Source organism: Oryctolagus cuniculus, chromosome 1 (genome assembly GCF_051225735.1).
Source record: "Oryctolagus cuniculus isolate XC-2025 breed Fujian yellow rabbit chromosome 1, ASM5122573v1, whole genome shotgun sequence".
Classification (NCBI taxonomy): Eukaryota; Metazoa; Chordata; class Mammalia; order Lagomorpha; family Leporidae; genus Oryctolagus; species Oryctolagus cuniculus.
In genome coordinates, this window is record NC_142867.1 from 228,840,922 (window position 1) to 228,861,449 (window position 20,528).

Genomic DNA, 20,528 nt, shown 5'->3' on the forward strand with positions numbered 1-20,528 from the left:
TCCCCAAATGGCCGCAATGGCCAGAATTGTGCAGATCCGAAGCCAGGAGCCAGTAGCTTCTTCTGAGCCTCCAACGCCAGTGCAAGGGCCCAAACACTTGGACCATCCTCCACTGCTTTCCCAGGCCATAAGCAGAAAGCTGGATCAGAAGAGGAGCAGCCAAAACTAGAACCAGCGTCCATATGGGATGCTAGTGCTGGATTAACCTATTGTGCCACAGCATTGGCCCCTAGTCTTTTTTGTTTGTTTAAGGTTTATTTATTTATTTGAAAGGCAGAACTACAGAGAGGCAGAGGTAGAGGTCTTCCATCCGCTGATTCACTCCCCAGATGGCCGCACTGGCAGATGTGCCAATCCAGAGCCAGGAGCTTCCTCTGGGTCTCCCACACAGGTGCAGGGGCCCAGGGACTTGCGCCATCTTCTACTGCTTTCCCAGGCCATAACAGAGAGCTGGTCCAGAAGTGGAGCAGCCAGGATTCAAGCCGGCACCCATAAGGGATGTGGGCACTGCAGGCAGCGGCTTTACCCGCTATGCCACAGCGCCAGCACCTGCTAGTCTTTTTGATAAAAGCCATTCCAGAAGGTATACAATGGACATTTATTGTCATTTTAATTTGCATTTTCCTAATGACTAATGATATTTAGCACTTTTTCATGCAATGAAATGTATATTCAAGTCTTCTATACCACATTTCAAATTTTAAAAAATTTTAAAGACTTATTAATTTGAAAGGCAGAGTTAGAGGCAGAGAGAGACAGAGAGCAGTCTTCTACCTGCTAGTTCACTCTCCAAATGGCTGCAACAGCCAGAGCTGGGCAGATCTGAAGCCAGGAGCCAGGAGCTTCTGCCTGGTCTCCCACACAGGTGCAGGGGCACAAGCACTTGGACCACTTTCTACTGCTTTCCCAGGCCATAGAAAAGAGCTGGATTGGAAGAGGAGCATCCAGAACTCGAACTGGAGCCCATATGGGATTCCAGTGCCACAGGTGGAAACTTAGCCCACTATACCATATCATCAGCCCCTTTAATTTTTATAATGATAAAATATACACAAAATTTATCATTTTAAGTATACAACTCAGTGGTAATTCATATTCATGATGCTATGCACTATACATTTACAAAACTTTTGCCTAACTCTAAATACTCTGTAGATACTAAACAATAACTACTTATCCTCCATTTCCCCAGCAATCTCTATTTTGTCTCTGATTTTTGCCTATTCTAAATATTTCATAGTTATAATTATATAATATTTTTGTCCACTTCTAAAAATTGAGTTGTCTTCTTGTTTAGTTGTAAGAGTTCTTTATATATTCTAGGTATAATTCCTTTATCAGATATTTGACATGCAAGTATTTACCCTCAATCTGTAGTTTGTCTTATCACTTCCCTTTTTTTAAATTTCAAGATTTCTTTATTAATTTGAAAGGTAGAATGACATACAGGGAGGGAGGGAAGACTGATCTTACATCCTTTGGTTCACTCCCCAAATGGCCACAATAGCCAAGTCTGGGTCAGGCCCAAATCAGGAGCCAGGAATTCCTCCACTAGGTCTCCCATGTGTGAGGGACTCAAGCACCCAAGCCATCATCTGCTGCTTCCCAGGTGCATTAGCAGGGAGTTGGACTGGAAGCAGAAGAGCTGGAACCCAAACTGGCCCTTGGATAGGAAATGCGGGAGTCCCAAGTAGCTTAACCCACTGTACCACAATGCCACAAAGCCCATCCCTCGTGTGGTTTTGTTTTGTTTTGTTTTGTTTGTTTGTTTGTTTGTTTTTGGACAGGCAGAGTGGACAGTGAGAGAGAGAGAGACAGAGAGAAAGGTCTTCCTTTTTGCCGTTGGTTCACCCTCCAATGGCCACTGCGGCCGGTGCACCACGCTGATCCAATGGCAGGAGCCAGGTACTTATCCTGGTCTCCCATGCGGGTGCACGGACCCAAGCACTTGGGCCATCCTCCACTGCACTCCCGGGCCATAGCAGAGAGCTGGCCTGGAAGAGGGGCAACCGAGAAGGAATTCGGCGCCCCGACCAGGAATAGAACCCAGTGTGCCAGCGCCACAAGGCGGAGGATTAGCCTAGTGAGCCGCGGTGCTGGCCCTGTTTCATTTTCTTAATGACATCTTTTGAAGTACAAAAGTTTTACATCTAACTGAAGCCATTTTTTTTTAATGATCTATTTATTTGAAAGGCAGAGTAACTGATACAGGAGAGGTGAGAAAGAGATCTTCCAATTGCTGGTTTACTCCCCAAATGGCTGCAATGGCCAGGGCTGGGCTAGGCCAAAGCTAGGTGCCCAGAATTCTATCAGGGTCTCCCACATGAGTATCATGGGCTCAAGTACTTCTGCTGCTTTCCTAGGTGCATTAGCAGGGAGCCGAATAGCTAATGGAGCAGCCAGGACTTGAACTCTGATATGGGAAGCTGGCAATGCAAACAGTGGCTTAATCTGCTGCCCCATAACACAAGCCCTAATTTATTTCTCTTATGGCCCATATCAATGGTGTCATGTTTAACAGTTTTTGTCTAGTCCAAGGTCACAAAGAAATTTTTGAATATATTTTGTAGTTTTAGCTCTTAAATCTAAGTGTATGATGCACTGAGTTATTTTTGTGTCTACTATAAAGAAAAGGTTTTTTCACTTACAGATACTCAATGTTACCAGCAGGTTTTGTTGAAAAAACTATCATTTTCCCCACTGAACTGTCTTGGCATCTTTGCCAAAAATCAATTCATCAGAGGTCTGTTTTGTAGTAGAGCTGGTTACATCATTGCTTGCAAGGCTAGCATCCTATAGGAACACTAGTTCGAGATCTGGTTGCTGAACTTCCAATTCAGTTTCCTGTTAATGCACCTGGGAAGGCAGCAAAAGATGGCCCAGATACTTGGGCCTCTGGCACCTATGTAAGAAAACAGCATGGAGTTCCTAGTTCTTCAGTCTGGCCCAGACTTGCCTGCTACAGTCATCTGAGGAGTGAACTAGCAGATGGAGGATCTTCCCCCTACCCTCCTGTTCAAATTAATATTTTTAACAACCAACAAATCAGAGCCAGCATTGTGGCACAGAGGGTAAATGTGCCACTTGTGACACTGGGATCCCTTATGGGCATTGGATCGAGTTCAGCTGCTCCACTTCCAATCCAGCTCCCTGCTCATGTGCCCAGGAAATCAATGGAAGATGGTCCATGTTCTTGGTCCCCTGTACCCATGTGGAAAACCTGGATGAAGCTCCTGGCTTCAATCTGGTCCAGCTGTGGCTGCTGCAGCCACTTGGGCAGTGTCTCCCTCTCTTAACTCTGCCTTTCAAATAATTTTTTTAAAAGAGTTAACAAATCACATACACAAGGAAATATTACTGAACTCTCAATCTAGTTCCAGTGACTATCCTTACAAAAATATCACACTGCCTTCACTATTGTGACTTAATAATAATTTTTGAAATTGTGCAGTTTTTCAACTTTGTTCTCTTCCAAAATTGTATTAGCCATTCAGGTACTTTGAATTTCCATATAAACGTTAAGATTTACCTGCCAATTTCTACTTTATTAGTTACCTGGAGGGCAGAGGTTTGGCCCAGCAGTTAGAATGCCACTAGAGATGCCCACATCCTATACTGGAGTACCTGGCTCAAACCCCAACTTCACTTCTAATTCCAACTTCGTGATAATGTACACCCTGGGAAGCAGCCATCTGAGCAGGATGGCTCAAGTGGCAGGGTCCCTGTCACTCCCGTGGAAAACCCAACTGGAGTTGCATGCTTTGGTCTGGCCCAGCCCTGGTTATTTTAAGTTAGCTGAGCTTTTATAGATTATACTGACTCAATATAACAATTTACAGAGAAATGCCACCCTAACAATATTTTGACTTCTAATTCATGAATATAGTATGTTTCTCCATTTACATCCTTAAAATTTCTCTCAGTAATATTCCAGAGCATTCAGTATACGTCATATTCCTTCTGTTAAATTTATAAATATTTTGAAGCGGCTATAAATAGAATTTATATCACATTTATTTTTGGGTAGTCATTAGTATATAAAAATATAGTTGAGATTTGTATGCTGGTCTGTCAATCTGTTTTGGGATTTTTTTTTTCCTTAGGAACAAACACACACACACACACACACACACACACATATGATTATGCAATATACGAATAAAGGGTTTTAATCTTTCCTTTCCAATTCAGATGCTCTTTTTCCCTTTACTGCACTGGCTATAACCTCTGACACAATACTCAAAAGTAGTAGTAAAAACAGACATTCTTATCTCTCCTGTTCCCAGTCTTAGGGAAAATAAATTCAGCATTTTACCAGTAAATATTATGCTTGCTATGGGTTTTTCATACACATTTTTTTCTCAGGTTGTGGAAGCTGCCTTCTATTTCTAGTTTCTTGGCAGTCTGTTTCATGAATGGCTCTTGGATTTGGATTTAGGAAAACTTTTTGTCTACTGATACAACCATGTGTTGTTTGTTTGTTTTTTACGATTTATTTATTTATTTGAAAGAGTTACACAGAGAGAGAAAGAGAGGCAGAGAAAGAGGTTGTCCATCTGCTGGTTCACTCCACAGATGACCAGAGCTGTGCCAATCCAAAGCCAGGAGCCAGGAGCCTCCTCTGGGTCTTCCCACATGGGTGCAGGGGCCCAAGGACTTGAGTCATCTTCTACTGCTTTCCCAGGCCATAGCAGAGAGCTTGATCAGAAATGGAGCAGCCAGGACTCGAACCGGCGTCCATAAGAGATGCCAGCACTGCAGGCAGCAGCTTTACCCGCTATGTCACAGTGCCGGCCCCCAACCATGGTTTTGTTTGTTTGTTTTGTTTCATTTTGTTTTGTTTTACTTTATTGATTTGAGAGGTAAAGAAACAGAGAATGAAAAGGGCAAATAGGAAGCTTCTATCTGCTGGTTCATTCCTCAAATGCTCATATAGTAAGAGTTGTGCAGAGACCAAAGCTAAGAGCCAGGAAACTCAATCCAGGTCCCCCACATGGATGGCAGGAACCCCATTACTTGAGCTATCACCACCACCTCACAGGGTCTGCATTAGCAGTGAGAAGAAGGCAGTACCAAACCTAGGACACACTGCTATGTAATCAGGCATCTTAATCAACATCTCAACCACTAGGCCAAATGCCTGCATTTTGTTTTTTACCTTTATTTTGCCAATGTGATACAATACAGAAATCAGCAACTATGAACTGTATATCAACTATTGTTTTAAAGATGTATTCATGTATTTGAAAGGCAGAGTGTTGGGGCTGGCACTATAGCATAGTGAGTAAAGCCATCACTACCTGCTATGGCACATCACCAACATCCCACATAGGCACCAGTTCGAGTCCCAGCTGCTCCACTTTCAATCCAGCTCCCTTCTATGGCCTTGGGAAAGCAGTGGAAGGTGGCCCAAATCTTTGGGCCTCTCCACCTGCGCTGGAGATCCAGAAGAAGCTCCGGGCTCCTGGCTTCAGGTTGGCGCAATCTGGCCATTGCAGCCATCTGGGGAGTGAACCAGCAGATGGAAGACTTTCTCTCTCTCTCTCTCTCTCTCTCTCACTCTCACTCTCACTCTGTCTCTACCTCTCTCTCTGTAACTCTTTCAAATAAATAAGTAAAACTTTAAAAAAAAAAAAAGAAAAGAAAGGCAGAGTGACACAGAGGAAAGGAAAGGAAAGACATATCTTCCATCTGCTAATTCACTCTCCCAGATGGCTTAACAGCCAGGTCGGGGCCATGCAAAGCCAGGAGCCAGGAACTCATCTTAGTCTCCCACTTGGATGGCAGAGGCCCCAGTACTGGGCTGTCTTCTGCTGCCTTCCCAGGCTCATTAGCAGGAAACTGGATTGAAAGCAGGACAGCCAGGACGCAAACTGGCACTCTAGTTTGAGATGCTGGTGTCACAAGTGGCAGCTTAACCTGCTGGCCATAACTGTCTATTTTTATAATAAAGTTTTCCTGGAAAATATTATATATAGCCTATGGCTGCTTAGGCAGTGAAATAGCAGAGCTGAGTTGTTTCAACAGAAACTGTATGATCTGAAAGCCTAAAATATTTACTATTCTGCCTTTCAAAATATTGGTTGACATTTGGCATACTGCATTGATTGATTTGTATATATCAATCCAAGCTTGCATTGCTGGAATAAATCCCAATTGGCCATGGAATATAATCATTACATGCTGCTAAATTTTGCTGGCTAATACTCTGATTCAAGTTTTTTATTGTTCATAAGAGATACAGGTCTGCAGTTTTCCTATCTTTATTTGGCATTGCTATAAATAAATTAATATGCTCACACAATGAGTAAGAAAGCATTCCCTCCTCTTCTATTTGGTTTTTTTTTTGTTTGTTTTTTTTTTTTTTTGAAGAATTTTTATTTGAATGGCAGAATTACAGAGAGAGAGAGATTGATTCCATCTGCTGGTTCACTCCTCAAATGGCCACATTGACCAGAGCTGGGTAAGGCTGAAGCCAGGAGCTCCAGCTGAGTCTCCCACGTGGGTACGAGGGCCCAAAAGACTTGGGCTTTCTTCTTTTTTTCTTTTTTTTTTTTTTTTTTGACAGGCAGAGTGGACAGTGAGAGAGAGAGACAGAGAGAAAGGTCTTCCTTTGCCGTTGGTTCACCCCCCAATGGCCGCCGCGGCTGGTGCGCTGCAGCCGGCGCACCGCGCTGATCCAATGGCAGGAGCCAGGAGCTATGTGCTTTTCCTGGTCTCCCATGGGGTGCAGGGCCCAAGCACCTGGGCCATCCTCCACTGCCCTCCCTGGCCACAGCAGAGAGCTGGCCTGGAAGAGGGGCAACCGGGACAGAATCCAGCGCCCCGACCGGGACTAGAACCCGGTGTGCCGGCGCCGCTAGGCGGAGGATTAGCCTAGTGTGCCGCGGCGCCGGCCTACTTGGGCTATCTTCTGCTGCTTTCCCAGGAGTGTTAGCAGGGAGCTACATTGGAAGTGAAGCTGCCAGGACTCGAAACAGTACCATGGTTTAACTTGCTGCGCTACAACACCAGCAACTCTTCTAAGAGTTTATGAAGGATTAGCATTATTGCTTCTTTTTTATTTATTTATTTATTTTTGATAGGCAGAGTGGACAGTGAGAGAGAGAGACAGAGAGAAAGGTCTCCCTTTTGCCGTTGGTTCACCCTCCAATGGCCACCGCGGCCGGCGCGCTGCGGCCGGCGCACCGCGCTGATCCGGTGGCAGGAGCCAGGAGCCAGGAGCTTTTCCTGGTCTCCCATGGGGTCCAGGGCCCAAGCACCTGGGTCATCCTCCACTGCACTCCCTGGCCACAGCAGAGGGCTGGCCTGGAAGAGGGGCAACCGGGACAGAATCCGGCGCCCGGACCGGGACTAGAACCTGGTGTGCCGGCGCCACTAGGCGGAGGATTAGCCTAGTGAGCCGTGGCGCCGGCCCATTATTGCTTCTTAAATATTAGAATTCACCAATGAAATCACCTGGGTTTGGGCTTCTTTTTGTAGGGTTGTTTTTGTTTTTTGTTTGTTTGTTTGTTTGTTTGTTTGTTTGTTTTGACAGGAAGTTAGTGAGAGAGAGAAAGAGAGAGAAAGGTCTTCCTTCCGTTGGTTCATCCCCCAAATGGCTGCTACGGCCAGCGCGCTGCGCCGATCCAAAACCAGGAGCCAGGTGCTTCCTCCTGATCTCCTATGTGGTTGCAGGGCCCAAGCACTTGGGTCATCCTCCACTGCCCTCCCAGGCCACAGCAGAGAGCTGGACTGGAAGAGAAGCAACCAGAACAGAATCGCAGGTGGAGGATTAGCCTAGTGAGCCGCGGTGCTGGCCTGTTGGTTATTCTTTATGACAGGTCTATTCATATTTTCTATTTCCTCTTAAGTCAGTTTAGATAATTTGCATTAGGAATTTGTCCTTTTCATGTAACTTTCTAATTTGTTGGAATAAAGTTATTCTTGAAATTTTAACTCTTTTAATTTGTAATGATATCCCCTCTACTGGTAATTTATGGCCTCTTTTTTTTTTTTTTTTGTCAATATAGGTAGAAATTCAATTTTGTTCATTTTTTCAAAGAATCAACTTTTAGTTTCATTGATTTATTCTGTTTTTCCATTTTCCATTCTAATCTTCATAAAGTATTTCATTCTTTTTGCTTGCTTTTAGTTTAATTTGGTCTTTACCTAGTTTCTTATGATGGAAGTGTGGGTTACTGCTTGGGACACTTCTACTTTTCTAATGTACAGGCACTGCAAAAACTAAGTCTTCCTCCAAGTACTATTTTAGCTACATTAATACATTTTGATATGTTGGATTTGCACTTTCATTCAATTAAAAGTGTTAAATTTTGCTGTAGAATGTCTTCTTTCATCTGTAAATCATTTGTATTCTTTAATTTCAAGTATTTGAGCAGACTACGGATTTTATCCTGTTCTAGATCTCTAAATTAAGTTCATGTGGTCAAAGAACACATCTTGTAGGATTTTCAATCTTTGAAAATAACTAGGGCCGGTGCCGCGGCTCAATAGGCTAATCCTCCACCAAGCGGCACTGGCACACTGGGTTCTAGTCCCTTTCGGGGCACCGGATTCTTTCCCGGTTGCCCCTCTTCCAGGCCAGCTCTCTGCTGTGGCCCGGGAAGGCAGCGGAGGATGGCCCAAGTGTTTGGGCCTGGCACCCCATGGGAGACCAGGAGAAGCACCTGGCTTCTGCCTTCGGATCAGCGCGGTGTGCCAGCCGCAGCGCACCAGCCGTGGCGGCCATTGGAGGGTGAACCAACGGCAAAAGGAAGACCTTTCACTCTGTCTCTCTCTCTCACTGTCCACTCTGCCTGTCAAAAAATAAATAAATAAATAAATAAATAACTGAAGTTTATTTTATGGCCCAGAATATTCTTTTTTTTGCCATCTCAAATCTGCTATTGAGTCCCTCCTAGTTTTTATTTCAATTATACTTTTCAATTCCATGGCTTTAGTTTTCTCGTAATTTTTTAATGGAGAACTCTTTGTTTTAAATCGTTGTCAGCATATTTCCTTTTAATTCTCTAAATATGATTCTCTTTATTTCTCTTAAGTATCTATAATGGTTGCTTTGAAGTCTGTGCGTCAGATCCAGTATCTGGGGCTCACTCAGTTTATTTAACTTTGAAAAAAAAATGTTTATAAAGAGAACATATTTTCATAGGTACAATTCTAAGAATATAACATTTTCCCCTCCCTCAATCCTTTTTTTTTTTTGCAAAAACATAATTTCAAGTCACTCTGTAATCACAAGCTTAATGTACCACTAACCATAATATTCAACAAGTAAAAGGTAGTTCAACAGGTGTATAAACAAGGGCTAAAAACAAGCAAATCACAAGATGTCTGTTTTATTTCTTTTCACTTTTTGTATTTTATATCAGATAAAGTATATAATATTCATCTTTTGGGGACTGGCTTATTTCACTAAGCAGAATGGTTTCCAATTGCATCCATTTTGTTGTGAAAGATATGATCTCATTTTACGGCTGAGTAGTACTTCATAGTATGTATGTATGTATGTATGTATGTATATACACACACACACACACATACACACCATGTTCTTTATCTGGTCATTGGTTGATGGACATCTGGCTTGATTGCTTATCTCAACTATTGTGAATTGAGTTATAATCAACATGGGGGTACAAATAACTCTTTCATATGCTGATTTGGGTAAATTCCCAGAAACAGGATGGCTGTGTCATATGGTAGGTTTCTTTTCAGATTTCTGAGAAATCTCCACCTGTCTTACATAATGGTTATATTAGTTTACATTCTAACCAACAGTGTGTATTTGAGTAACTTTTTCCTTACATCCTCACCAGCATTTATTATTTTTTGATTTTTGGATGATGATCATTCTAACTGGGGTGAGATAAAAACCTCAGTATTTGCAATTCCCTGATGGCTACTGATCTTGAGCATTTTTTCATTTGCTTGTCAATCATTTGTATTTCATCCTTTGCAAAATGCCTGTTCATGTCCTTTGCCCATTTCTTAACTGGATTGCTTATTGTGTTGTTGTTGAGTTTCTTCAGCCCCTTATACATCCTGGATATTAATCCTTTAACAGTTGCATAGTTTGCAAATATTTTCTCCCATTCTGTCAGTTGCCTCTTCACTTTGTTGAGTTTCCTTTGCAGTACAGAAGTGTCTTAGCTTGATGTAACCCCATTTGTCTAGTTTTGCTTTTATTGTCTGTGCTTCCAGGGTCTTTTCCAAAAAGTCTTTACCATGCCAATGTCTTGAAGAGTTTCCCCAATGTTTTCTTCTAGTAATTTGATGGTATCAGGTCATACATTTAGATCCTTGATCCATTCTGAATTGATATTTGTATAAGGTGTAAGGTAGGGCACCGCCTGAGGTGTCAGCATCCCATATTGGTGCAGACTCATGTCCCAGCTGCTCCTCTTCTAATCCACTCTCTACTTAACAGCCTGAGAAGGCAGCAGAAGATGGCCCAAGTGCTTGGGTCCCTGTACCCACGTGAGAGACTGAGAAAAAGCTCCTGGCTCCTGATTGGCTCAGCTCCAGTTATTGCAGCCATTTGGGGAGTGAACCAGCAGATGAAAGACCTTTCTCTGTCTCTCCCTGCCTGTAACTCTGCCTCCTAAATCAACACATAATTTTAAGTTTTCTAGGGTTTCTATTCTGTTCCATTGGTCTACATGTCTATTTTTGTGCCAGTACCAGGCTGTTTTGATTATAATTGCCCTATAGTATGTCTTGAAAGCTGGTATTGTGATGCCTTCAGCTCTGTTTTGGTTAAGATTGCTTTTGATATTTGGGGTCTCTTGTGTTTCCATGTGAATATTAGTATTGGTGTTTTTTTTTTTTTCTAGATCTGAGAAGAATGTCCTTGTTATTTTGATTGGGATCCCACTGAATCTGTAAACTGCTGTGGGCAGTATGGACATGTTGATGATATTAATTCTTCGAATTCATGAACTTGGAAGATTTTTTTCCATTTTTTGATATTATCTTCTATCTCTTTCATGTTTTCTAATTTTCATTGTAGAGATCTTTCATATCCTTGGTAAAATTTATTCCAAGGCATTTAATATTTTTGTATCTATTGTGAATGTGACTTTACAAGTACTTTTTCAGTCATAGAATTATTTGTGTATACAAAGGCTATTTTTGTATGTGCTGATTTTATACTCTGCAGTTTTACCAAACTTTATGAGCTCCAATAGTCTCTTAGTGGAATCTTTTGGTTTCCCCATTTATAAGATCATGTCATCTGCAAACAGGGATAATTTGCCTGCCTTCTTTCAAATCTGCATCCCTAGGGACAGTGCTGTGGTGTAGGTTAAGCCTCTGCCTCCAAGGCTGGCATCCCAAGCAGGCACCAGTTCAAGTTCCGGCTGCTCCACTTCTGATCCAGCTCCCTGCTAATGGCCTGGGAAAGCAGTAAAAGATGGCCTAAGTGCTTGGGTCTCTGGACTCAAGTGGGAGACCTGGAAGAAGCTCCTGGCTCCTGGCTCCAGCCTGGCCCAGCCCAATTGTTCGCAGCCATTTGTGGAGTGAACCAGCCAATAGAAGATCTCGGTCTCTCCCTCTGTCTATAACCCTGCCTCTCAATTAAATGAATTCTTTAAAAAATCATATCCCTTTGATTTTGTTTCTGTCTTAATGTCTCTGGCTAAAACGTCCAGAACTATATTGAATAGTAATGGGCTCACTCAGTTTGTACTGATTTTCTTTCCCCTCAGTATGGATCAAACTTTGTCTTATAATTTTTTTCCTGAACACTGAACATTTAAACTAAAGTGCTGTTAGAAATTGTGGATTCTCTTCAAAATTTATGTTTATTAAATAAGTTTTTTAAAAAATAGTCAAAAAAAAGAAAAAGAAATTGTGGATTCTGGGGAGCCGGTGCTGTGGCACAGCAAGTTAACGCCCTGGCCTGAAACGCCCGCATCCCATATAGTTACCAGTTCTAGTCCCGGCTGCTCCTCTTCTGATCTAGCTCTCTGCTACGGCCTGGGAAAGCAACAGAACATGGCCCAAGTCCTTGGGCCCCTGCACCCACGTGGGAGACCCAGAAAAGCTCCTGGCTCCTAGCTTCATATTGGCACAGCTCTGGCCATTGTGGCCAATTGGGGAGTGAACCAGCAGATGGAAGACCTCTCTGTCTCTACCTCTCTCTGTGACTCTTTCAAATCAATAAAATAAATCTTAAAAAAAAAAAGGTGGATTCTTTTTCCAATCAAAAACAGTAGAAATTGCTAACAATGCTGACTAAATTTGTGATGTCTGCCTCCCCTGTAGTGTTGTGGTTTCTGATCCGATACATAAGGTCCTCCTAGCCCTCACGTCATTTTTTTTTTTTTTTTTTTTTTTGAAGCCTGACTTCCAGAGGTCACCTCTTTGCATAGTTTACTGTTCAAAGACTAGTCAGAAGTGGAATTCAACTAACCTTAAGCCTTTCACTCCCCATTGATGGATCCGTGGTCATAATGAGCTGCATATACTTCAGGACTTCAAGTCTGTTTTTACTCTCTTCTGGGTTGCTTTCTCACACATCCCTTGCACTGGTCAGGGATATGTGCAGAGCCTCACATCACACTGGTTTCTGAAGTGCATAAAACCTCTGGTCAGGGTGGGTGTTGTGGTGAAGCAAATCAATCTGTCACTTGAGACACCTGCATCCCATAGCAGAGTGCCCGGTATCAAGTTCCACCTCTGCTTTCCCATCCATTTTCCTATTAATATATTTGAGAGGCAATAGAGGATGATCCAAATAGTTGGCTTCCTGTCACTCACATGGGAGACCAGATGAAGTTCCTGGCTCCTGGCTTCAGCCTGGCTCAGCCCTGGCTATTGTGAATATTTGAGGAGTGACCCAGCAGATGGAAAACTACGGAGTCTCTCTCTTGCCCTTCCTCCCTGCCTCCCTCTATCACGGTGCCTTTTAAGTAAATAAATAAAGCTCCTTCTAAAAAACAAAAACAAAACAAATTCTATGTTCTTTAAAAAATATGATAAATAAAAATAAAACCTCTGGTCAACTCAGGATATCTGGAAAACTTGTTAACCTCCCTGTAGTTGTCTCACCTCTCAGACCTTCCCAAACCCAAGACCAAGCAAGGGGCAGATGTTGTGGCTTAGTGAGTTGGAATGTCCAAATCCCTACCAGATTGCCAGTTAAGTGTCCCAGCTACTCTTCTTTCAATCCAGGTTCCTACTAATGCATACTGGAGGCAGCAGATGATGGTTCAAGAGCTTGGGCACCTGCCACCCATAGGGGAGATCAGGATGGACTTCTTGACTTTCTTGGCTTTGCCTTGGCCATTCGAGAAAGATCTCTTTGTGCGTGTGTCCTCCCTCTGTCACTCAGTCTTTCAAATAAACAAAGAGATAAATAAATAAATCTGTTTAAAGAAAGAAATAAAGAAAAAGCCCAAGCTAGTCAGGCCACTGTTTGTCCAAAACAGAATTGTATCCTCAGGCTAGCAGATTTGTTGCCTCCACCCCACCCCACCCCCATTTCATTTGCCACCAAGATCATCACTTCTGACAATACTCCAAATCCACTAAACTCCTCCTTAAGCAGAAGTAAACCTGTTGGTTTTCATGGTCTCCCCATTTTAGTTGAACTACCACTGTGTCAAAGGTAGGAGAAATGGGAGCAATCCCAAGCAACACCACAAACTTACACCCAAGTTCACTGTGTTCAATGTGTGTAAGCCTTTGGTTGTCTTTAACAGTTCTGTCCAATTTTACAGTTGCTTTTGGGAAAGAAGATTTTTTGATCACCTCATTCACTAATGCCAAAAAAAAATTTTTTTCTTCAGGTATGCTTCTAACAAACCTCATAAGGGACAAAATTATGGTGTCTAAAAAATAAAAATACAAAAAATCCTGGGGGTTGAGCTAGTGGCATAGCAGTTAAGGCCTCTGTCTTTGACGCCAGCATCCCATATGGGCGGGCACCAGTTCAAGTCCCAGCCTCTCCACTTTTGATCCAGCTCCCTGTTGGTGTGCCTGGGAAAGCAGAAGATGGCCCAAGTGCAGCTCCTGTCTTTGGCCTGGCCCAGCCCTGACGGTTGCTGCCATTTGGGGAATGAACCAGCAGATGGAAGATATCTGTCTTTCTCTCTCCCTTCCACCCTCCCTCCCTCTCCCTCTCTCTCCCTGAGTCTGCCTCCCCTTCTTTGTAACTCTTTCAAATAAATAAATCTTTAAAAAAAAATTCTGATCTCAGTGAAGTCAAATAGCTAATTAAACCATTTTCCTGGAATTAGACCCAAGTACTACACATCTAAACTGTTCAAATACAATTCATCCCAAAATACACTTGAGAGAGAAAACTTTCCAGGGAGAAGGCAAAGGAATAAAGTCACTCTGGGATTTCAACTCCAGAAAGCAACAATCCAAAAATGTGAATTATTAAAGAATTATTTTCAGTTAACATTTCCTGAAATCCTTAAATCTTAGAATCACTCACCAGTATCTTCCATGTGTGTATGTGTATGTGTGTGTGTGTGTGTATACATATGTGCATACATAGACAACCTCAGACCTTGTCACCAGGTAAGTATTCAAATAGGTCCTAGGCAAAATAGTACACCAAGTGTTACAGATGGCCATTGTCACTAAAATTAAGCCCTTAAGCATGCCTGAGTATCTGTAATGAGTCCCAGTTATACTCTTAGCTCACCTGGTCACCCCTATTCCAAGACCAAGAATCTGGGTCTTTTTTTTTTTTTTTTTTTTTTTTTAGATTTATTTATTTATTTGAAAGAGTTACACAGAGAGAGGAGAGGCAGAGAGAAAGAAAGGGAGAGATATCCTCCATCCGATGGTTCACTCCCCAGACGGCTGCAGCGGCCAGAGCTGCGCCAATCTGAAGCCAGGAACTTCTTCTAGGTCTCTCACATGGGTGCAGGGGCCCAAGGACTTGGGCCATCTTCTACTGCTTTCCCAGGCCATAGCAGAGAGCTGGCCTGGAAGTGGAGTAACTGGGACTAGAACCGGCGCCCATATGGGATGTTGGCGCTTCAGGCCAGGGCATTAACCCGCGGCACCACAGCACTGACCCCTTTTTAAAGATTTTATTTATTTGAAAGACAGAGTTAGAGAGAGAGGTAGAGACCAAGAGAGAGGTCTTCCATTTGCTGGTTCACTCCCCAGATGGTCACAATGGCTGGAGCTGTGCTGATCCGAAGCCAGGAGCCAGGAGCTTCTTCTGGGTCTCCCACGTGGGTGCAGGGGCCCAAGGACTTGGGCATCTTCTACTGCTATCCCGGACATTAGCAGAGAGCTGGATTGGAAAAGGAGCAGCCGGGACAAGAACCAGGGCCCATATGGGATGCCAGCGCTTCCGGTCAAGGCTTTAACCCGTTTCGCCAAAGCACCAGCTCTGAATCTGGGTGTTAATATCAGACCTGTTAGCTAATAACTGGGTAGTTTGAAAGCATTATCTCCTATACTTGTCAAATTTCAAGCATCACCTAGAATCTGGATTTTCCAGATCCCAATCCTCTCCCATTCCAGACCCAGCAAATAATTCCTAATCAATCCATGCCCCTGAATTTCCCTGCCTGTTGATTATCCCTCAAATACCATATTTCATGGTCAGTTTCCACAGCCTCCATGCTGCCTGTTTCCTGACTGAACCTAATCATGTCAGCAGTTTGCCTGCCCTATTCATATTCACCTAACAACATCCCAATGGCTTCTACTGAATAGTCAATGAACCATAGCTGTTGACAAGACAAACGGACACCTGAGCCAATCTAGGCTTATCCTCTTTCCTGAATTTCTAAAATTTAAACTCAAGTCTGTAGTGGTTTGGATATTTAGAACCAGGAGAGGGTAGGGAAGTCTTTTTCCATCATGAACATATAAACGCAAATAATCAGTCTGAAAAAGACAACAAATATGAACCAGAGGCATCAGAAAAGCAGATGATAGTGCTGGTGGTGTGGCTGACACCTGCAACACCGGCACCCCGTATGGGCACCAGTTCAATCCCTAGCTGCTGCACTTCCATTCCAGCTCCCTGCTAATGCATCTGGGAAAGTAGTGGCATGTGGCCCAAGTACTTGAGCCCCCACCCACCTGGGAGAACTGGATGAAGATCCTAGTTGTGGTCACTTGGAGAGTGAACCAGTAGACAGAAGATCTCTCTCTCTCTCTCTCTCTCTCTCTCTGTAACTCTGCCTTTCAAATAAGTAAATAAACAAACGGGGGGGGGGGGGGTGTGCTGTGGCATAGCAGGTAAAGCCACCACCTGCAGTGCCAGCATCCTACATGGGCACTGATCCATGTCTCAACTGCTCCGCTTCCGATCCAGCTCTCTGCTATGGCCTGGGAAAGCAGTTGAAGATGGCCCAAGTCCTTGGGCCCCTGCACCCACATGGGAGACCCAGAGGAAGCTCCTGACTTCAGATCAGTGCAGCTCTGGCCATTGTGGCCAATTGGCGAGTGAAGTATCGGATGGATAACCTCTCTCTCTCTGCGTAACTCTTTCAAATAAATAAATAAATCTTAAAAAAAAAAAAAAAAAAGCACAAGAAAGAAAAGCAAACGAGAAAAAAGCCTCCATTTGACCGGAGAATAATGAGAAACGAATCTCCTTGGTTTTGGGTCATCAGAAAATTTAATTCCAAGTTCTGCCTCTGGGCCCCAAGAAAAATTATATACTTCCCAATAAACTATCTTGAGGATACCTCTCCTTGTAATTGTACTGATTGGGGGCAGGGGGGTGGATAGGGAAGAAGAGGGAGAGATGGAGGAAGTGAGAGAGAGGCTCAATCTCATGATTAAGATCATGTTGATGAAAATGGTGTTTAGAGGCTATTGCTGTGGCATAAAGATTGAGCCTCCACCTGCAGTGCCAGCATCCCATACAGGCACTGGCTCAAGGCCCCGCTGCTCCACTTCTGATCCAGCTCCCTGTGAATGCGCCTGAGAAAGCAGAGGAAGATGTCCCTAATCCTTGGGCCCCTGGACTCATGTGGGAGCCCCGCAAGAAGATCCTGGAGCTCCTGGCCATGTCACTGCAGCCATCTGGGAATTAAATTAGTGAACAGTCTCCCTCCCCGCCTCCCTCCCTCTCTCTCTCTCTCCTTCTCTCTGTATCTCTGCCTTTCAAATAAATAAATCTTTTTTTAAAAAATCTCTTTGAAAAAAAAAAAGGACCATGGTGTTCAGAGCCTGACTTTTACTGCATATTAACTGTGTTGACAGATTCCTAGACGACTGACATGCGAAATGATCCAGACAACAAACCAAAAGCTCCAGCATAAAAATTCCATAAGACTTTATTTCCTCTTCAGTTACATAAATCAACTCCAGTCAACACACGGAAAACAATTCCTGGAATCATTTGTTAGATCACACAACAAATAACTTTGGTCAACTGAACTAACCATGTAATTGGCAGTAATCTTATCAACAGTATCAGAACTATTATTATAAACATCTGTGCATACACACGGACATCCCCACACACACGTATAAATACACAGTGGTTAAGATTTTGCATTAAGTCACAAGAGAAACGCTCCCTATTTCACATCTAGCATCCAAGTCCCATTACACCAAGCCTCCTCCTAGCTAGCCATAGCTAGTCCTCTATCTTCTCTTTCTTCCACCTTTTAGCCCCTTAATAGTCAAGGTATAAACTTAAAAAGATTCTCCTAGTGAATTAATCCAATAGTTATTCATTTTATGAGCAACTGATGTTCAATTTATTTCTACCTATGAGTAAAGTCTACCTTCAACTGACTGTTAAGAAAACCTGGCATTTATAAACTAAAATTACCAAGACTCTTCAGTATTCTACAAAGTGTGGCTGCCACAGAATGTGGCAAAGTTGCAAAGATTGTTCTGCAAATGTACTCACAAAATCAACTAGAAATCTTTCCGTTCTCAGAAATCCACTACCACTGTTAATGCATTGTGGTGGTTTTCAATTGCTGTTATTCCCGCTTCATAATATTCAGTTATAGTTCATTAAGCAACATCACTTTCAACTTAGTTTGATACATATGGCATATAACAGGTACTGCACCAACAATACTGTATTTGAAATTTTTGACACATGTCCCATATTTTAAATATGAACCATACTTCAATGGCTAAAGCATATATACTATCCTTACTCCAAATGCATTTATACAAAATATTCCGTTTCCCATCAATTATCTTCAACTGGAAAGCAGGACCATCTTACCCAAATCTTTTCTCTGTTTAGTTACTTCAGGGAGCATTAAAAACTCACCACAAGCCTTTCTTCTAATTTTTACAACCCCATACATTTTATCCACAGGTTGCTGGAATCTCACCTCACCTCAGCTGACTTGTTCCTTCACTGCTATCTTAAACAATTCTTTGTCCAGGAAAATCCATTCTCCCATTTCCATTTTTATAAGAAAATTCCACAACTGAGACTAAAAAATTCACAACTGGACTCCAGAGGAATTGAGTCTCAGAACCAAGAGACAGCACAGGGCTTCTTCCTGCTGTCTCCCAGGAAGCAGGTCTCAACGTTTAGATAGAAGACCTTATCTATCTTGTCCCAGGCTCCCCAAAATTCAGATACCATTACATTAAGGGTCTGCTCTGTTACCTTACACTTCCATCTTCATCACCTTATTCCCCCAATATTCAAAGAAAAGTAAGTGGATATCCACTGAATAAGCCAAGATTTTGACATTTTGAGAGGGAAGGGGGGGGGAGGACAGCAAAATGGATTCTCATGTATTTCTGAGTTTATGCTTTTAGAATGATGTAATGGTCTAACTCCCTTCTCTCAGATTTTGAAGCCCAGTGATATTACTTTTCAGAAAATCTTGCTTTCCTATTCTGTTTTCTTATGAGTTCTGTAAGCACTGATTCCCCCCCCCCCTTTTTTTTTTTCAATCTAAGTCCTCACTCCTCATTCTTCGTTCTTTGCTCTTCAGTTAGGGCCTGTTGCCACCTTGTGGACTAAGTGGAAATACACACCAACCATTACCACAAAGTTTCACCTCTGCTTCCAGAACAGACCACTAGATGGAGATGTCAAAACTGAAGTAGAAAGCCAATTAACTGGTTTACAGAAACACAAACTTACACCAATGGGCACAAATAAAAGGGAATGTGCCTATAACAAAGTGTTAAAGAAAAAATTACTCTGGAGGAAGTATGACACTGAGGTTAAGGTTATGGCTCTTATGACCATAATCACAAAAATCTAATAACAAAATACTATCAAGTGGAGCTGGTGCTGTGGCACAGCAGGGTTAAGCCACTGCCTGCAACGCCAGCATCCCATATGGTCCCAGGTTTGAGTCCCAGATGTTCCACTTCCAATCTAGCTCCCTGCTAAAGCCTGGGAAAAGCAGCAGAGGATGGTGCAAGTATTTGTATCCCTGCCACCCACATGGGAAACCTGGAAAAAGCTCCTAGCTTCAGCCTGGCCCAGCCCTAGCAACTGAGGTCATCTGGGGAATGAACTATAGATGAAAGATCTCTCTCTCCCTCCCTCCCTCCCTCCCTCCCTCCCTTTCTCTTTGTCTCTAAAACTCTTTCAAATAAATAAATAAATCTTCAAAAAAGAAAATATATTACCAGGGTGAATTCAGCATGATATAAAAATTATAATACATCATGATCATGTGAGGTTTAGTTCATGATTATAAGGCTGGTTCAACTTTCAAAATTCAGATTTCAATAACTCACCATAGTAACAGCCTAAATATCCAGGTTGCAGAAACAGTATTTGAAAATTTTGACTCCATTCATGATTAAAAACTCTTAGCAAAATAGGAATAATCTGGAACTCTCTCAAGCTGATAAAGGGCATCTACAAAGAAACCTATAGTTTCCTGATTTCAAAACTTACTACAAAGCTACAATAATCAAAACAATGTGACAAATACACAAATGTGATAGACTACAAAATCCAGAAATAAATACTCCTTAACATGTGATCCAAGGATTTCCCACAAGGTTTCCAAGACTATTCAAAGGGAAAAGAAGAGTTTTCAACACATGGTGTTGAGAAAACAATATCCATCTGCAAGAGAAGTAAAACTGGGCTTTATCTTACAACATCTACACCATTAATAGTTAGGGACAGGCATTGTGATACAGTGACACTGACATCCCATATGAATACCGGCTTTAGTCCAGGCTACTCCCTTTGCAGTTCAGTTCCCTGCTAGTGTGTCTGGGAAAGCAGTAGCAGATGACCCAAGTATTTGGGTCCCTGCCACCCACATGGAGTTCCTTGCTCCTGGCTCTCAGGTGCTGTGGCCATTTAGGGAGTGAACCAGTGGATGGAAGATAACTCTCCTGTTCTCTAACTCTTTCAAATAAATAAATAAATCTTTTAAAAAAGTAAAGATAAAATTAAATCAAAATGGATCAAAAAGTATTAAAACTAAAAACTTTTACGAGAAAATATAGGAGAAGTTTCTCATTACACTGGCTTTTTGGTATATGATACCAAAACTACAGGTAACCAAAAATAAAAACAATAAGCAAACTGAACAATATCAAAATTATAAACTTTATTCATCAAAGGCCACAATCAA

The 20,528-nt window shown here is 42.5% G+C and overlaps 1 protein-coding gene and 1 long non-coding RNA gene across 5 annotated transcripts in view; one reads left to right on the forward strand and one right to left on the reverse strand.

Moving 5' to 3' along the window:
* Positions 1-12,187, forward strand: part of LOC127489189 (uncharacterized) — a 62,106-nt gene extending 49,919 nt beyond the window's left edge. The window contains exon 4 of the long non-coding RNA XR_007917145.3: positions 10,836-12,187. This is a non-coding gene — a long non-coding RNA (uncharacterized LOC127489189). The remainder of the gene's footprint in view (positions 1-10,835) is intronic.
* NR6A1 (nuclear receptor subfamily 6 group A member 1) overlaps positions 1-20,528 on the reverse strand; it is a 260,240-nt gene that overhangs the window by 188,162 nt on the left and 51,550 nt on the right. The gene's annotated exons all lie outside the window — the stretch shown is intronic.